Genomic DNA, 17626 nt, shown 5'->3' with positions numbered 1-17626 from the left:
ACAAAGGTGGCTCAGTGGTAGAGCATCTGCTTGGGAAGCAGAAGTTCCCAGGTTCAATACCCGGCATCTCCAACTAAAAAGGGTCCAGGCAAAGAGGTGCGAAAAACCTCAGCTTGAGACCCTGGAGAGCTGCTGCCAGTCTGAGAAGACAATACTGACTTTGATGGACCAAGGGTCTGATTCAGTATAAGGCAGCTTCATATGTTCATATGTTCAAAGTTAGGATCAAATGGGGGAATAGTGTAATAAATCGGAAGCCCATTTGGTCTGGATAGCAATAAATGGTGATAAAAGTTGCCAGCTAATTGCTGTTGCTGCAAGTCTAGGCAGGGCTTTTTTTGAGCAGGAATGCACAGGGACGCAGTTCCAGCTGGCTTGGTGTCAGGGGTGTGTGGCCTAAGATGCAAATAAATTCTACAAAAAAGCCCTGCGTGAAACATTGGTGACATCAGAGGGTGTGGCCTAATATGCAAATGAGTTCCTGTTGTGCTTTTTCTGCCAAAAAAAAAAGTCCTGAGCCTAGGTAAAACAAAAGGACATGCATTACCTAGTGATGCCTACTTGGATCCACCCTTCAAAGCAGCCATTTTCTCCAGGGGAGCCGATATCTGCTTGCTGGAGATCAGTTGGAAAAGCGAGAGATCTCCAGGCCCCACCTGGAGGCTGGCAACCCCGAGAGAGGGAGGGAGAGAGGGAGGTCTGGTCCCAGCCCTTATTGGTGTTTACTGATGACGTCAAAGAGGCGTCGGAAGAACAGAAGCTGCGGGCTGATTCGCGGAGAGCCGCGCAGGCGCGTTAGGAAGCGGTTACGCGCAGGCGCCCTGGGAGAATCCCGGAGCGGCGGGGCTGAGGAGACGTTCAGGGACTGCCGCGGCGGCCGCCCTCAGAAGCTCGGTAGTTGCGGCTCTAGGAGCTCCGTGGCCGAAAGGGAGCTGCGGCCGGGGACCCCTTCGTTCTTGTAGACGGCGACGAGAAGGCCTGGCGCCCTCAGGTGAGCGAAGACTTCCTGGCGACGTCTCAGCTTTCCTGCTGACCCTCTGCTGGGATCAGACCACTGGCAGATCCAAAAGGGGACTGGAGCCCAGCAGCCGGCAGAGGAGAAAGGATCAGGACAGGCTGATGCATAAAAAAGTTATGCGCAATGGCTAAGATCTCTGATAACATCAATCAACTTGAACGTCCTCCCTTATCTTCTGCTTTCTCTGCTATCTGGTTTCCTGTTTTAGAATATATATATATATATATATATATATATATATATATATATATAAATCTCAAAATTTTCTTTATTGCAAATTCAAACAGCTTACCTAACATCATAAAGCTTCAAAACAGGATACAACTTGAATTCCACGCAAAGATAATAACACAGAAAAATTAAATCTTAAGTGAAATGATTAGCAAAATGAATTCTTAGAAAAGGCGACCACTTTTCCGTTATAGACTTATATTGAGGTGTTATAGCACCTGACTGCACCTCATCAGTGATTTTATCCATAGTAAAATAATCCCAAACTTTTGAGATACCAAGCCTGAATATTGGGAGACTGCACATCTTTCCATTTATAAGCAATGACTGCTTTAGCTGCTGTAAGTAAATTCATTATAAGCTCTCTATCTTGTTTTGAGGCAGAACCAGATTCCCATAGATTTAGAAGAATCAAACTTGGAGAAAATGAAATCTTAACACCTGTGATCTTGAATATCTCACTTCATAAGAGTCTATTCCTAATAATTAATGACCTTTCTTTATGGTAGAATTTTACCTCATTTCTGCAGTTAGCACTTACAATATGACTTCCTTTAGTTCATAGTTAATAAGTTCAAATATATGATCTATGTACATTTTCATATGAAGGTTAAAACTGTGTAATCAATTTTAATGAGTAAACTATTTAGCTTATTATGTTATATGTTTGGTGCATGATTGTACTACATGATATGTATGACCTTTGTATCTGATGGTTTAAATGCAATAAAATATATTTGAGAGAAAGGAAAGGCAGATGCTAAGCCAAGGATGGCCAAACTTACATAACATAAGAGCCACATAGAATAAATGTCAGATGTCTGAGAGCCGCAAGGCAGGAACATCTGATATCTGAGAGCCGCAAGGCAAGAATAACAACTGTCAGAGAGCTGCAAGACAAGAATGTCAGATGAAGGAAGGAAAAATAGATGGGGAGGGAGGAGGCAGGGAGAGGTGGAAAGGAAGCAACTTTAACTTTAAATGCATTCTCCAAGCTGCCAGCCAACAGGGCAGTGAGGACTTCAAGAGCCACATATGGCTCCTGAGCCACAGCTTGGCCTGCCTTGTGCTAAGCAGAAAGGAGAGACAGGCTGCGATCACGCACACTAAATAAGGCACTTTCCAACTGGATTTTGCCAGCTCACACAGTCAAATCCATTTGGAAAGTGCATTATTGTGCGTGTGTGATTGCAGCCAAAAAGAAACCTGAAGCAGGCTGGCTCTGTGCTGAAGAACAGAAAAATACAAATATATAGGTCGGGTTTACCACCAGGAATTACAGAAGGTGGGTTTGTTCAGGCTCTGTACAAATGTGGAGTTATTATGTGTGATCCCTGGAGAGAGGAACCCAACATTAAGTTTTACGAGGACAAAGAGGGGAATCTCAGAGGAGGCAGGCTCTGTTGTGATGTTACCTAAAGAGAGGTCTTTAGGTGATTCTGTTGTTACCTAAAGAGAGAGTCGGTTGAACCGGCCCTGAAACTTCTGGATGAAAAATGAGATTAGAGGCTACAGACTGCGGGTAGAAGTTTCAGTTTAAGGGGAGACTATAGCGCCTGCAAAAAGAAGAAGTGCAAAGACTACAAGAAGAAGCTGTCTCAGCAACACAAACAGCTGGATTGGAGGCTAGAGACGGTGAGGTTAGGCTGTGATGCCAACGTGTTCTTATCAGGAACAAGTTCCATCTGAAAGAGTTTGAAGAGGGCCTGCTAGTTCTGAATGAGAAGACCTTAGTTCTAAATGAGAAGACAGAATGTGATAAATTTGGACAAGTAAAGAAGGAGACTATATTCAATAGACACTCAGATGACTTTGCATTCATGTCCTTTAAAGAAGCTAATGTGTGTAAACAGGCATTCTATGGGCGATGGTTTGGTAGATGTCAGCTGTGTATTGAAACATGGGATGGAGTATTGGCTTACTGGTTGAAGAGACTGCAGGAGAAAGGGAAAAGAGACTGAAGGAGTGGGAAACATTTTTACACAAACTTAATTCAACAAAGTCTTGTTAATTTGCTCAGTTGTCAGTCTGGGGAGGCTCCAGTGACAAATGGAAATATATGTATGTAAGATTAATCTTTTTAAAAAAAAAACTTGGATGAATTTGTTTGAGGACAGCGATGGCTCACTACATTTAACTTATGTGATTTCTATCCCACCCTTCCTGCCAAAGTGGGCTTCAAGCGGGTTACAACATCAAATCATATAATAAGATACATATAAAAAGGTAAAGGTAGTCCTCTGTGTCAGCACCAGACTCTGGGGTGATGTCACATCACGACGTTTTCACAACAGACTTTTTACAGGGTGGTTTGCCATTGCCTTCCCCAGTCATCTGCACTGGGTACTCATTTTACCAACCTCAGAAGGACGGAAGACTGAGACAACCTTGAACTGGTTACCTGAACCCAGCTTCCTTCAGGATCGAACTCAGGTTCTGAACAGAAAACTGCAGTACTGCAGCTTACCACTCTGCGCCATGGAGCTCCTAAGATACATATAGTATATAATACATTATATCTAAAATTTCATCAATTAAAAACTAATTAATAACATTAAGATGGCAACGACGGTTTCCCTGGTTCTGGTCAGATGCTTAATAAAGAGGTCTGATCAGTAACAATTCAAACTAATGATTTATAAGCAGGTTTGAGCAGGAGGGGCCATCCTATTGGATATAAAGAAAGTAATTATATAGAATATAAAGAAAGTCATTACATGGTCTGGCACTCCCTCCCATTTCATCTCCCCCTTCCTCCCTCTCTCACCCACCATGAGGCTATGGCGTTTTTCTGTGCCAGCAGTTGGATTGGAGAAATCGTTTAAAAGTTGTGTGTAGTTATATTTGTATTTTCTAAGTTTTATCTATAATGTAAACTGTATCGGAATTTTACCTTTATTTAAATAGTATTGGAGTTTTTTATTATGTTGTATGGCACCCTGAGCCCTGTTCCTCAGGGAAGGGCAGCCTAAGAGTTAAATCTAATAAATAAATAAATTCATATTGGAAATGGACAGAGGAAGTGTGATTTTGTATTCAGGTTTCTGACATTTGTCAAGGCTGATGGTGTACGAGGCCTATTTGTTTTGCATGTGGATTGGCTACAGGAACCTTAAAATTGAGACTGATTCCCAACATGGTTGCATGGATTCCTAAATATAGGGAAATGTGCTGATTTCTTGATATTAGCCATTCAATCTAAGCAAGTTTAAGTTGTCCCAAGAATTTTAAAATGTTCTGAAGCTGTTGTCCAAAACTCTTAACCAGATGTCTCAAATTGGATATCATAGTCTGTCTCTTGTTTAATTCTATCTAACGTGCTCAGAGTATGGTGAAAACAAAGGGATGACACTACCAGCCAACTCTACAGGTGGTGTCTTGCTATGATGCAGAAAGATGCAGCCCAGATAGCTTTCCTCAACAGTATTTCTCCACTATTATTTGGTTTCAGATGATGCCCAGGGTGTCCTTATGACTGGTCTCGTAATTCAGTTCTGGATGCTCAAGCATGAATGCAGTCACAGATACACCAGCAATTTCTAGCTTCAAATTTTCATTCTGATTTAAATTGATTAAAGGCCTCCCACCTGCCTAACACTACCATTCATAATCTCAAGGTTACCTTTACATCTGTTCTGTTCCAGACCATGCCAGCAATTCTGCTGGGTGGTTGCCACGGGTATGGGGGGCGGGGGGAGTTTGCTTTTGTTAATGCAGGGCTCCTATTCTGTTGTGTCCTCCTCTCTTTACAGAGAGCTTCGAACCAAATTCCGTATAGCATTCTTGTATGACTTAAACCCTTCATTGGAATCTGAGAAGCTGATTTTCCTTCTTTCAGATACTGACTCCCTTGTTCCCTACAGTATTTGTCATGGCAGCCGTGAAAATACAAGCAAAAGCTGTATCCGAAAGGCAAAATGTTTTGATATGGCAAGTGTGTTTAGATGTGATTATTTTAAAAAAATGTTTTTAATGATTTATGTTTTATCTTGTGATTGATTGTGATGGCCTTTGGCTCTATGCATTAAATCTCACACAGAAAGTGAAAGATGATGATGATATTGGATTTATACCCGGCCCTATATTCTGAATCTTAGAGCGGCTTACAATCTCTTTTACCTCTCCCCAGAGCTTTTTATGTAGAAAAAGCCCAGCTGGAACTCATTTGCATATTAGGTGACATTGTCTGATGTCACCACTGTTTCATACAGGGCTTTTTTGTATAAAAAGCCTAGCAGGACCTCATTTGCATATTAAGCCACACCCTCTAACGCCAAGCCAGCCGGAACTGCGTTCCTGCTTAAAAAAAAAGAAGAAGAAGAAGAAAAAAAGCCCTGCCTCTCCCCCCCAACAACAGATACCCTGTGAGGTGGGTGGGGCTGAGAGAGCTCCCCCAGAAGCTGCCCTTTCAAAGGCAGCTCTACGAGAGCTATGGCTGACCCAAGGCCATTCCAGCAGCTACAAGTGGAGGAGTGGGGAATCAAACCTGGTTCTCCCAGATAAGAGTCTGCGCACTTAACCGCTACACCAAATTGGCTCTGCAGGCTCTTCTAACCAGGGGATACATTACAAAATCGAAGTCAACTTATTCGTTCATTCGTCTGCAGTCCTCATAGTGTTCAGTTCACTACTGTTCGTGCATTCTTGCTGTAAAAACATTGAAGGATTACTGCAAAGCGGTTTTTAACCAGAATAATAAAAGACTCTTTTTCATTTGCACCACTGGCTTTTTGTCGTCTTTTTTGTCTTTGTGACTGATGCAGTGCCTCTTGTTTCCCCACCACCACCTCTGTTCTTAATATTTTCCACCCTCTCTGATTAGAGCATAAATTATGTATCAACCTAAAACTGCCCCCTTCCCCTTTACTGCAGCTGGAGATCCAGTTACCCTTCCAGCAAATAAGCAGGAGTTACTTCAGCATCCGAAGGCCTCCCCCCCCACCCCGTTCCTAAGAATTGCTGTTTACAATAGTTATATTGTTTTACGTCCATTCAGATCAATGTATTTAGAACACTGTAACTTTGTTTAAGATTGTATAGAGACTGCCATCTCTGCAAGGCTGTCTTTAATAATGTGCAACCGGATACAAAAGGTGCAGTTGTATGAGGTGTATGTGTGTAGTCGCATAAATAAATTGGTGCGGTTCAAACATTCATGTCAGGCAAAAGTGGTATCAAATTAGCTGATGTTAAATTTTATGGAATTGTTAGAAGTAAAGTGTCAAAATACCTCCAGAACCCCCTGACTCCAATGAGGTGTCCTCGCTTCTCCGTCCCGCTAAAAAAAAAACTCCCTGCAGGCACCCAAATAAAATGCACGCATGGTGTTTTAAAAACATAAGAGAAGCTATGTTGGATCAGGCCAATGGCCCATCCCGTCCAACACTCTGTGTCACACAGTAGCCAAAAAAACCCAGGAGGTCCATCAGTGGGGCCAGGACACTAGACGCCTTCCCACTGTTGCCCCCACCCCCAAGCACCAAGAATACAGAGTATCACTTGCCATAGACAGAGTTCCAACAATACACTGTGCGTAATAGCTGCTGATGGACCTCTGCTCCATATGTTTATCCAATCCCCTCTTGAAGCTGGCTATGCTTGTAGCCGCCACCACCTCCTTTGGCAATGAATTCCATGTGTTAATCACCCTTTGGGTGAAGAAGTACTTCCTTTTTATCAGTTCTAACCCGGCTGCTCAGCAATTTCATCGAATGCCCATGAGTTCTTGTATTGTGTGAAAGGGAGAAAAGTACTTCTTTTTCTACCTTCGTTATCCCATGCATAATCTTAAACCTCTTATCATGTCACCCCTCAGTCGACGTTTCTCCAAGCTAAAGAGCCCCAAGCGTTTTAACCTTTCTCCACAGAGAAAGTGTTCCAACCCTTTTAATCTAGTTGCCCTTTTCTGGACTATTTCCAATGCTATAATATCCAATGCTGAAATATGTGTGGGCTATGTGCATGAATTGTAGTCATATACCATGCGGCCTTCTATCACAACACCTTCCAGTGTTGACAAGATTTTGTTGTTCCAGTGTTGTCAGATTTTGTCTGGCACTGAAAAAAGATCTCATGAGAAGAGAAAGAACAAAATCTAGCCTATTAAATGTTCATTTACAAGAGTTTTGTAACGCCTTGTAGAAGAAGAAGATACTGGATTTATATCCCGCCCTCCACTCCGAAGAGTCTCAGAGTGGCTCAAAATCTCCTTTACCTTCCTCTCCCACAACAGACACCCTGTGAGGTAGATGAAGATATTGGATTTATATCCCGCCCTCCACTCCGAAGAGTCTCAGAGCAGCTCACAATCTCCTTTCCCTTCCTCCCCCACAACAGACACCCTGTGAGGTAGATGAAGATATTGGATTTATATCCCACCCTCCACTCCGAAGAGTCTCAGAGCAGCTCACAATCTCCTTTACCTTCCTCCCCCCCCCACAACAGACACCCTGTGAGGTAGATGAAGATATTGGATTTATATCCCGCCCTCCACTCCGAAGAGTCTCAGAGCGGCTCACAATCTCCTTTCCCTTCCTCCCCCACAACAGACACCCTGTGAGGTAGATGAAGATATTGGATTTATATCCCGCCCTCCATTCTGAAGAGTCTCAGAGTGGCTCACAATCTCCTTTCCCTTCCCCCCCCCCCCACAACAGACACCCTGTGAGGTAGATGAAGATATTGGATTTATATCCCGCCCTCCACTCCGAAGAGTCTCAGAGCGGCTCACAATCTCCTTTCCCTTCCTCCCCCACAACAGACACCCTGTGAGGTAGATGAAGATATTGGATTTATATCCCGCCCTCCACTCCGAAGAGTCTCAGAGCAGCTCACAATCTCCTTTCTCTTCCTCCCCCACAACAAACACCCTGTGAGGTAGATGAAGATATTGGATTTATATCCCGCCCTCCACTCCGAAGGGTCTCAGAGCGGCTCCCAATCTCCTTTACCTTCCTCCCCCACAACAGACACCCTGTGAGGTGGGTGGGGCTGGAGAGGGCTCTCACAGCAGCTGCCCTTTCAAGGACAACCTCTGCCAGAGCTATGGCTAACCCAAGGCCATGCTAGCAGGTGCAAGTGGAGGAGTGGGGAATCAAACCCGGTTCTCCCAGATAAGAGTCCGCACACTTAACCACTACACCAAACTGGCTCTCTGCAACTCCCAGTAGCTGGCAGAACTACAACTCCCAGTAGCCCCTGTGACTACAGAGTTGATTACTGGACATTCCATTTTGTCGATTGTACTGACTCATTGTGGATTATATATGCCTTGAGTGAGAAAGGCAAAACAAAAATAATGTAAATGAAATTTAAAAATAAAAATAAATCTGTTATTGTCAATTGTAAGAAACAATCTTTAGATGCAGGAAAAAAGCACTGCCCGTTTTTACACAGGCATTTCCCCACCCCCCACCCCCCCACATCTCTGAATTTGTCAAAGGTTTGTGTTCCTGAAAAACAGTTCTGTGTTGTCTTGATAGGTGCATCTGAGAGTCTGTCTTCTTTCCACTCTAATTGAGCCAAAGTCCTGCCTGGCTGTCAAACACAATTTTGGGAAGAGGCAGTAGAAACAGTCACCTTATCCATCAGGAATGCTGGGCTGAAGAATTTGGATTTGGACTTGACTCTCTCACATTTTTAGCATGTCAGGTGTTGTTCCAGGGTGGGGGGCAGCTTGCTCTTAATGTGGCAGGTTGCAGGGGATGGAGAGGTGGGTGTCACCCAGGTGGAAATCAGGTTTAGTGAAGCAGCTCTTTACACTATCAAGTTTGTAATCCTTTAAACATTAACAAGCTCACCATCTGCCTAGCCCATGCACGCATTCTATATTATCAGCTTTGCTACAGATTCTTCTGAAGACAAAATGGTTATGTCAACATGATGATGAAGAAGAGTTGGCTTTATACCCTGCTTTTTTTCTACCTGAAGGTGTCTCAAAGTGTCTTACGATCGCCTTCCTTTCCTCTCCCTGCAACAGACACCCTGTGAGGTAAGTGGAACTGAGAGAGCTCTGAGAGAACTGTGACTGACCCAAGATCACCCAACTGGCTGCATGTGCAGGAGTGGGAAATCGAACCCGGTTCTCCAGATTAATCACTACGCTATGCTGGCTCTCAAATCAAACGTCGGTCTTGTGCACAGGCAAGCAATCAAGCAATACTCCAGTTCATTTATTGTAATTAGCCATTGGCCGTTACAAATCTACAAAAATCTCAAGGGAAAGTAAACTGGAAGTTAAAACATACAAAGTATCATGTAAGGTTTAACAAGGGGTATAACAATGGATGCAAAACAATGGCAATAACAATAAAGATGTAGACATGAATCTAAAAGTTATCCCTTCGCATTGCCACCTTGGCATGTATTTTCTTTGCTGCAAGGCCAAAGACTGAAATGTTCTGGGAGATATAAGCATCAATATCAGATAAAAGAAATGCTGTTTTTTCCTCAACTGAGTAAGCACTTAGGCCTGACAGGATTCCATCTAAAAATTTAGCCCTTGGACTGGAATAGAACGAACAGAAAAGTAAATCGTGAGGTAAAACTTCAATCGCATGAGAACAGCATATGCATAAGCGTTGGGCCACTGGAGTTTGGTTAAAACGACCTTCCATGACTGCTGTTGGCAATGGCTGGACTCATAAGGAGGTAAAGTTCGCTCTAAGAACATGATTAGAAATGTTAACTAAGTATGAAGATCTTGTGTGTTCCAGTTTAATTAATTTGTATCATTGTGGTTTTTTTTATTTTAATATTAAGGTACAATCTAGACGGGCATCAGAGTCAAATATCCATTTTCTAAGATATTCCTCCCAGGGCTCATGGAAAACCACACTGCAATTATCATCAACCCAAAGTCCCAGATAGACTTGCATCCCTGGCATGAAGCCTGCAGCTCAGGGGGACTCAAAATGAGAACCACCTTCCAACCATGTGTCCCTTGCCCAATTTTCTGAAATCGGGCAGGTGCCACATTAGGACATAAGAGAAGCCATGTTGGATCAGGCCAATGGCCCATCTAGTCCAACACTGTGTCACAAAGTGGCCAAAAAACACAAATGGCATCAGGAGGCCCAGCAGTGGGGCCAGGACACTAGAAGCCTTCCCACTGTTGCCCCCACCCCCAAGCACCAAGAATACAGAGCATCACTGCCCCAGGCAGAGAGTTCCAACAATACACTGTGGCTAATAGCCACTGATGGACCTCTGCTCCATATGTTGATCCAATACCCTCTTGAAGCTGGCTATGCATGTAGCCACCACCATTTCCTGTGGCAGTGAATTCCACGTGTTAATCACCCTTTGAGTGAAGTACTCCCTTTTATCCGTTCTAACTCGACTGCTCAGCAATTTCATTGAGTGCCCACGAGTTCTTATATTGCGGCAAAAGGGAGAAAAGGACTTTTTTCCCCACCTTCTCTATCCCATGCATAATCTTGTAAACCTCTATCATGTCACCTCGCAGTTGACGTCTCTCCAAGCTAGAGAGCCCCAAGCGTTTTAACCTTTCTTCATAGGGAAGGTGTTCCAACCCTTTAATCATTCTAGTTGCCCTTTTCTGGACTTTTTGCCCTTTTCTGGGTATTGTGGAATAGTGTTCAAGAGAGGCACAGTTTCATTGATTCAGTGAGTTTAGCTGGAGTAATCTTGTTAAAAAAAATAATTTGGTGTACAATGTAGTCTCTTCCTCTCCTCGACTCTTGCAGCCTGCAAAGAAATATGGACTAGATAGTGAATTGTCCTCAGTGAAAAGTGGCTCAAACTAAGGCAGGGTTTCCCAGCTTCTTTGAGTCAGCAGGCATATACAGAATTCTAACGCAGCATGGTGGGTGCAGCAACAAAATGGCTGCTGCAGGAGGTGGAGCCAGCCCCAGAATGATTGCTGCAGCTTAACTTCAGTCACACAGTGTAGATCCTTGCGCTGCCAAAGCAACATGTTAAAAAAAATCTCAACCAGTCAAATCTCTATAAGCCAATCAGAAGCTTTGCTGGGTAAAAGCCCTACCTGGCCCCACCCACTTCCTAAAAAATTCTGGCGGGGCATCAGAAATGATGGTGTTAGCCGGCGCCATGGGACTACTGAACTAGAGGATGGTAGTAACACGTTGGATTTTATGCTACAAAAGGGAATTCGCTGAAGTAGATTACAGAGGAGTATCATGCAGTTGTGTATGAACAAATGAAGCTGCCTTATACTGAATCAGACCTTTGGTCCATCAAAGTCAGTATTGTCTTCTCAAACTGGCAGCGGCTCTCCAGGGTCTCAAGCAGAGGTTTTTCTCCTTTTTTGGAGATGCCAGGGATTGAACCTGGGACCTTCTGCTTCCCAAGCAGGTGCTCTACCACTGAGCCACCGTCCCTCCATCTCCATCACCTACTGCCTGGACCCTTTTGAGTTGGAGATGCCGGGGATTGAACCTGGGATCTTCTGCTTACCAAGCAGATGCTCTACCACTGAGCCACCGTCCCTCCATCTCCATCACCTACAGCCTGGACCCTTTTGAGTTGGAGATGCTGGGGATTGAACCTGGGACCTTCTGCTTCCCAAGCAGATGCTCTACCACTGAGCCACCGTCCCTCCATCTCCATCACCTACAGCCTGGACCCTTTTTAGTTGGAGATGCTGGGGATTGAACCTGGGACCTTCTGCTTCCCAAGCAGATGCTCTACCACTGAGCCACCGTCCCTTCCTGTCGGGAAGCATAGTATTTTTATTATTATTAGTTTATTTATATTCCTGCCATTCCCCCATGAGGGCTCAGGGCAGTGTACATCAATATCAATAGTAATAAAATCACAATAGAAAAATTACAATTTTGAAAATTGTAAGCTAGTAGGTTTTTCAGAAAGATGGATTGGGAATTTATGAATGAACGTTCTGCATCTGCGTTTCCCTCTTGTGATAGTCTAGAATTAGAGGCTGGTCCTTATATTTCATTAGCGTAGCCGTGTTCTGAAAATGGCCGAGGGAATTTCCCGGAAAAATGATCAGAGAAGCACGGCTGTGTAATTTGCAGCTGATTGGCTGCAAATGTGATGTGGACAGATGGTAGAGAAACTTCAAGCGGTGTGTTAACCTAGCTTGCCTCTGACCAGTCACACACGTGCCTGCTGGTTTGGCCCTCCTTGTTTTCAGGTTGCAGGGAGAGATAGCTCAAGCAATGGAAACAGCCCTGCCATGATGGGTCATTAGGAAGGCTGTCAACAGGTTTAAAGAGCCCTGGGTGAAAAAGAAGATGACATCTGGTAATTGATAGTTCTGCCTTAAGTAAATGTTCTTATCCTATTCAAAAACAGCCTGTCTCTTTAGAAGCACTTGCAAATTAACAAAAGCAATCGCTTCAAAGGCATCGTTGTAACATTTCCCTTTTGGTTTCTTATTGGGCTGTCCCAGCAGAACCAAAATGATTTTTAAAAAAACAGATGCCTTTTTGGTTTTAGAGCTCCATTGGTTAAAATTGGCCCTTGCTGATTAAAATCCCTGCTACTTTATCCATTCAAGGAGGTGATTCGACTATTATATCTTTGGCTGACCAGACAGGTGGAGAGGGATGGTGGTGGTGGTGGGGGTGTATCCAGCACTTGGCTGAAATTGTTCTGTTTTGGAAAACTTTTACCAAAAAAACCCCAGAAAGAACTCGTTTGCATATTAGGCCACACCACTGCCATCTCCATCTTTTGTACAAAAAGCCCTGCAGATACTTATTTGCATATTAGTCCACGCCCCCTGGTGCCACACCAGCCGGACCTGTTTCCTGTGCATTCCTGCTCAAAAAGAACCATGGCTTTGGGGCATAACTATGCTTTGAATGAGCTGTGTGCTGGTTCTGGTATTTTGCTACTTCAGTTTGCACTTTGCACTTAAAACCATAGTTTGCTTGCCCCTGGAGACTAGGAGTGCAGAGTGTAGGTTGGGAAATTCCTGGAGGTTGTGGGTGGAGTTCAGGGAGGGAACTCAGCCAAGATGTGTTACCCTGCAGTCCACTCTATGAAGTTAATGCTGTCTCCAGAGAACGTGATCTCTGTAATATGGAGAACTCCAGATCCCACCTGGATACTACTACTATAGAGAGCCAGTTTGGTGTAGTGGTTAAGTGTGCGGACTCTTATCTGGGAGAACCGGGTTTGATTCCCCATTCCTCCACTTGCACCTGCTGGAATGGCCTTGGGTCAGCCATAGCTCTGGCAGAAGTTGTCCTTGAAAGGGCAGCTGCTGTGAGAGCCCTCTCCAGCCCCACTCACCTCACAGGGTGTTTGTTGTGGGGGAGGAAGGGAAAGGAGATTGTGAGCCGCTCTGAGACTCTTCGGAGTGGAGGGCGGGATATAAATCCAATATCTTCATCTACCTCACAGGGTGTCTGTTGTGGGGGAGGGGAAGGTAAAGGAGATTGTGGGCCGCTCTGAGACTCTTCGGAGTGGAGGGCGGGATATAAATCCAATATCTTCATCTACCTCACAGGGTGTCTGTTGTGGGGGAGGGGAAGGTAAAGGAGATTGTGGGCCGCTCTGAGACTCTTCGGAGTGGAGGGCGGGATATAAATCCAATATCTTCATCTACCTCACAGGGTGTCTGTTGTGGGGGAGGAAGATAAAGGAGATTGTGAGCCGCTCTGAGACTCTTCGGAGTGGAGGGCGGGATATAAATCCAATATCATCTTCTTCTTCTTCTTCTTCTACAAATCAAAAATATACCACTCTAGGCACAACAAGAAACAATATAGTAATTCCCAGTCATTTGTGTACAAATATGTATACAACATACAAATCCCAAATATAAGGTATGGATTTTACAGAAGATCAGTCCAATATACTGTGTCAAATCTCAAGTCCAAGGATGATTAAATGGAATCCAAAAAACTTGCAGTCTTTTTTGTTGCTATCGCTTTGAGGTGGGACCAAACTGGACTCCAAAGAGCTTACAGTCTTAATAATTGTTATCACTTTTGGAATGGGGTCAAACCAGACTCTGGCCTGGAAACAGTGTCCATCTTCACATTTTCTCCCGGTTAGACCCTCCCACCCCAGCCTGGAAACAGTTTTAACAGGTTGCCGCCCCCCCTAAGCCTGGAAATACTGTCCTGTCTCAAACTCTCTCCAGGTTGGCCCCTTCAGCCTGGAAACATTGTCCCGCATAGCACTTTATCCAGGTTGCCTAGAAACAGTATTCTGTACCACACTTTCTACAGATTGCCCCCCCCCCCATCCTGGAAACAGTATCCTGCTTAACACACTCTTCAGGTTGCCCCCCACCACCACTCTGGAAACTTTGTTCCGTATAACACTCTCTCCAGTTTAGCCTACCCAGCCTGGAAACAGTTTCCCACATCACACTCTCTCCAGATTAGCTCCCACAAATACAGAAACAGTGTCCTGTGTCACACTCTCTTCAGCTTAGCTCCTCTGGTCTGGAAACAGTGTCCCGCTTCACACTCCCTCCAGGTTAGCTCACCCTAACCCGGAAACAGTGTCCCATGTCACACTCTCTCCACGTTGCCCCTCCCCCCGCCAGCCTGGAAACAAGTGTCTTGCTTAATACTCTCTCCAGTTTGGCCCCCTGGTCTCAAAACATTGTTCTGCATCACACACTCTCCAGGTTGGCCCCCCCACCCCAGCCTCTAAACATTGTCCTGCGTAGGGCTGGCATGTGGAGTTCTGCCGCCTGAGGCACAACCCCGACCCAACGTGTGCCCAACCCCGCCCTGCGAATACTTACTGCGTGTATGGCATGATGATGTCACATGGTGACATCATCATGCACCGTTGTTTCTGGGCGCTGAGGGGCCGAGAGAGTTCTTCTGACCCTTCAGCGCCCAGAAACAATGTGGCCCTTTCAGTTCTGGGCCCAGTTTGGAGAGCGCCCAGGACATAGTGTCGCATTGTTTCTGGGTGCTGTGGGGTCGGAAGAGTTCCTCCGACCCCTCAGTGCCCAGAAACAACGCGCCCCCCCAAGAGCCGGTGCCCAAGGCAACTGCCGAATGTTGCCTAATGGACGTGCCAGCTCTTTTCCTGCGTCACTCTCTCTCCCGTTTGGCCCACGTGGCCTGGAAACAGTGTCCTGCTTCACACTCTCTGCAGGTTGGCTCCCCCAGTCTGGAAACACTGTCCCACATCATGCTTTCTGTAGATTAGCCCTCTGTGACCTGGAAACAGTGTCCCACATCACACACTCTCTGGGCTGCCCACCCTCCCCAGCCTGGAAACAGTATCCCCCTTAACACTCTCTTCAGGTTAACCCCCCACCCTGGAAAGTTTGTTCTATATAACACTCTCCAGTTTGGCCTAACCAGCCTGGAAACAGTGTCCCGCATCACACCCTCTCCAGATTGCCCCCGCCCCCAGCCTGGAAACAGTGTTTTGCTTCATACTCTCTCAAGGTTGGTCCCCCCACCAGCCTGGAGACAGTGTCTTGTATCACACTCTCTCCAGGTTGCCCCCCCCCAGCCTGGAAACATTGTCCCCCCCACACACACTATCTTCATGTTAGACCTCCACTGACTGGAAACAGTGTCCTGGATCACACTCTTTAAAAGAGGGGCTGCAATGATCCTGACTTAATTTCTGTGAGTCTTGAGAAGTGCACCGCAGATCCAGGCTCTGAGAGTCCCTCCACGGGAACACATGAAGCTGCCTTATACTGAATCAGACCCTCAGTCCATCAAAGTTAGTATTGTCTACTCAGACTGGCAGCAGCTCTCCAGGGTCTCAGACGTACCATTAGTGGCGACACAGCTCCGTCTCGCTGACGGATTAAATATGTTCGTCCAGACATCCACATCTGGCAATCGAGCGTCATCCAGGGTCATCCCGGCTTGCTGCAGATCAATGATGCATTAATTTGATAGTGCAGAAAATCTGGCCCTTTTTCAAAGAAGTGGCACAGGATTGCTTTTTTTCCTGTTTGGACAGCTCACGCGCGATACTGCCCCTTGGAATGTTTACCGCCCCTCCCACTTTTTTTTTTTTTTAACCCCAGCAGACATGCGCATTGCCAGATCATCCGGGAATCTGAGGTGATGCTTCTGCTTCTCCAATCAACACCGGATCGGAAGGGGGTGGGGTAGGAAACGTTATCCCACTATTCAGAACAGGGGGAAAAATCTTTTTTTTCAATGTGGAGGATTTCCAGATATCATTGCCACTGCCAATTTCTAGGAAAGTAATTCCTGGCAGTTCCCTGGTTTGAATCGGCATCGTTAATTCCGGAAACTTTCCCCCCTTCCTCCCCGCCCCGCCTCTGAAGCAACATTTGATTTCCCACCTCCAAACGGTTGGGCGCATGTTCAATGGACCCCCCCCTCCCAGAAATCACCATCTGATCTCACATGCGCCAAGAAAAGAGTGTGCTAGTATTGGATGTCTGATCGCTCAACAACAGAATGAGTCGCATTCTTGGATGCTCGTCTGATCGGCCCTGCATCAAATCAATATTCAGCGGTTCAAATTTGAGAGCTACACACCCGCTTTTAATGTGACGTGTGACCGCACCCAAGCTGAGTTTTTTTCACACCTGTTTGCCTGGACCCTTTTTAGCTAAAGATGCCGGGGATTGAACCTGGGACCTCCTGCTTACCAAGCAGATGCTCTACCACTGAGCCACCGTCCCTCCTCACAAGTCTTGGTGCTCAGTGCTTCCTGGGTGCTCCGAAGGTTCTCCATGTGTCTGCCTTGCATCCGGGAGCCTGCTCCAGTTAGGGTTGCCAACCTCCATGTGGTGGCTGGAGATCTGCTATTACAGCTGATCTCCAGGTGACAGGTCAGTTCACCTCCCCAAATCCCACTTTTCTCTGGCTCCGCCCCCAGTGTCCTGGTATTTCCCATCCAGGAGTTGGCAACCCTAGGTCCAATCCAAGACTTGATAATGAACTGTTTCAAGTGCCTGCATAATAGAGGCAGAACTCAACTGGAACTCTCAGGCATGGCAGTTCAAGGGAATGGGTAACCCCAGTGGTGGAATTCCAGCAGGAGCACCTTTGCATATTAGGCCACACACCCCTGATGTAGCCAATCCTCCAAGAGCTTACAGGGCTCTTCTTACAGGGTCCAGAGATAGAATTCTAACAGGGGCTCCTTTGCATATTAGGCCACACACCCCTGATGTAGCCAATCCTCCGAGAGCTTACAGGGCTCTTCTTACAGGGTCCAGAGATAGAATTCTAGCAGGGGCTCCTTTGCATATTAGGCCACACACCCCTGATGTAGCCAATCCTCCGAGAGCTTACAGGGCTCTTCTTACAGGGTCCAGAGATAGAATTCTAACAGGGGCTCCTTTGCATATTAGGCCACACACCCCTGATGTAGCCAATCCTCCGAGAGCTTACAGGGCTCTTCTTACAGGGTCCAGAGATAGAATTCTAGCAGGGGTTCCTTTGCATATTA

At 45.6% G+C, this 17626-nt stretch overlaps 1 pseudogene; it reads left to right on the top strand.

Annotated features, from left to right (window-relative positions):
• Nucleotides 1-728: 728 nt before the first annotated feature.
• LOC132583633 (HIV Tat-specific factor 1-like) lies at nucleotides 729-3260 on the top strand (annotated as a pseudogene).
• The last annotated feature ends 14366 nt before the right edge of the window (nucleotides 3261-17626 follow it).

Source organism: Heteronotia binoei, chromosome 15 (assembly GCF_032191835.1).
Source record: "Heteronotia binoei isolate CCM8104 ecotype False Entrance Well chromosome 15, APGP_CSIRO_Hbin_v1, whole genome shotgun sequence".
Lineage (NCBI taxonomy): Eukaryota > Metazoa > Chordata > Lepidosauria > Squamata > Gekkonidae > Heteronotia > Heteronotia binoei.
This window is presented reverse-complemented; position numbering and strand designations above follow the sequence as displayed.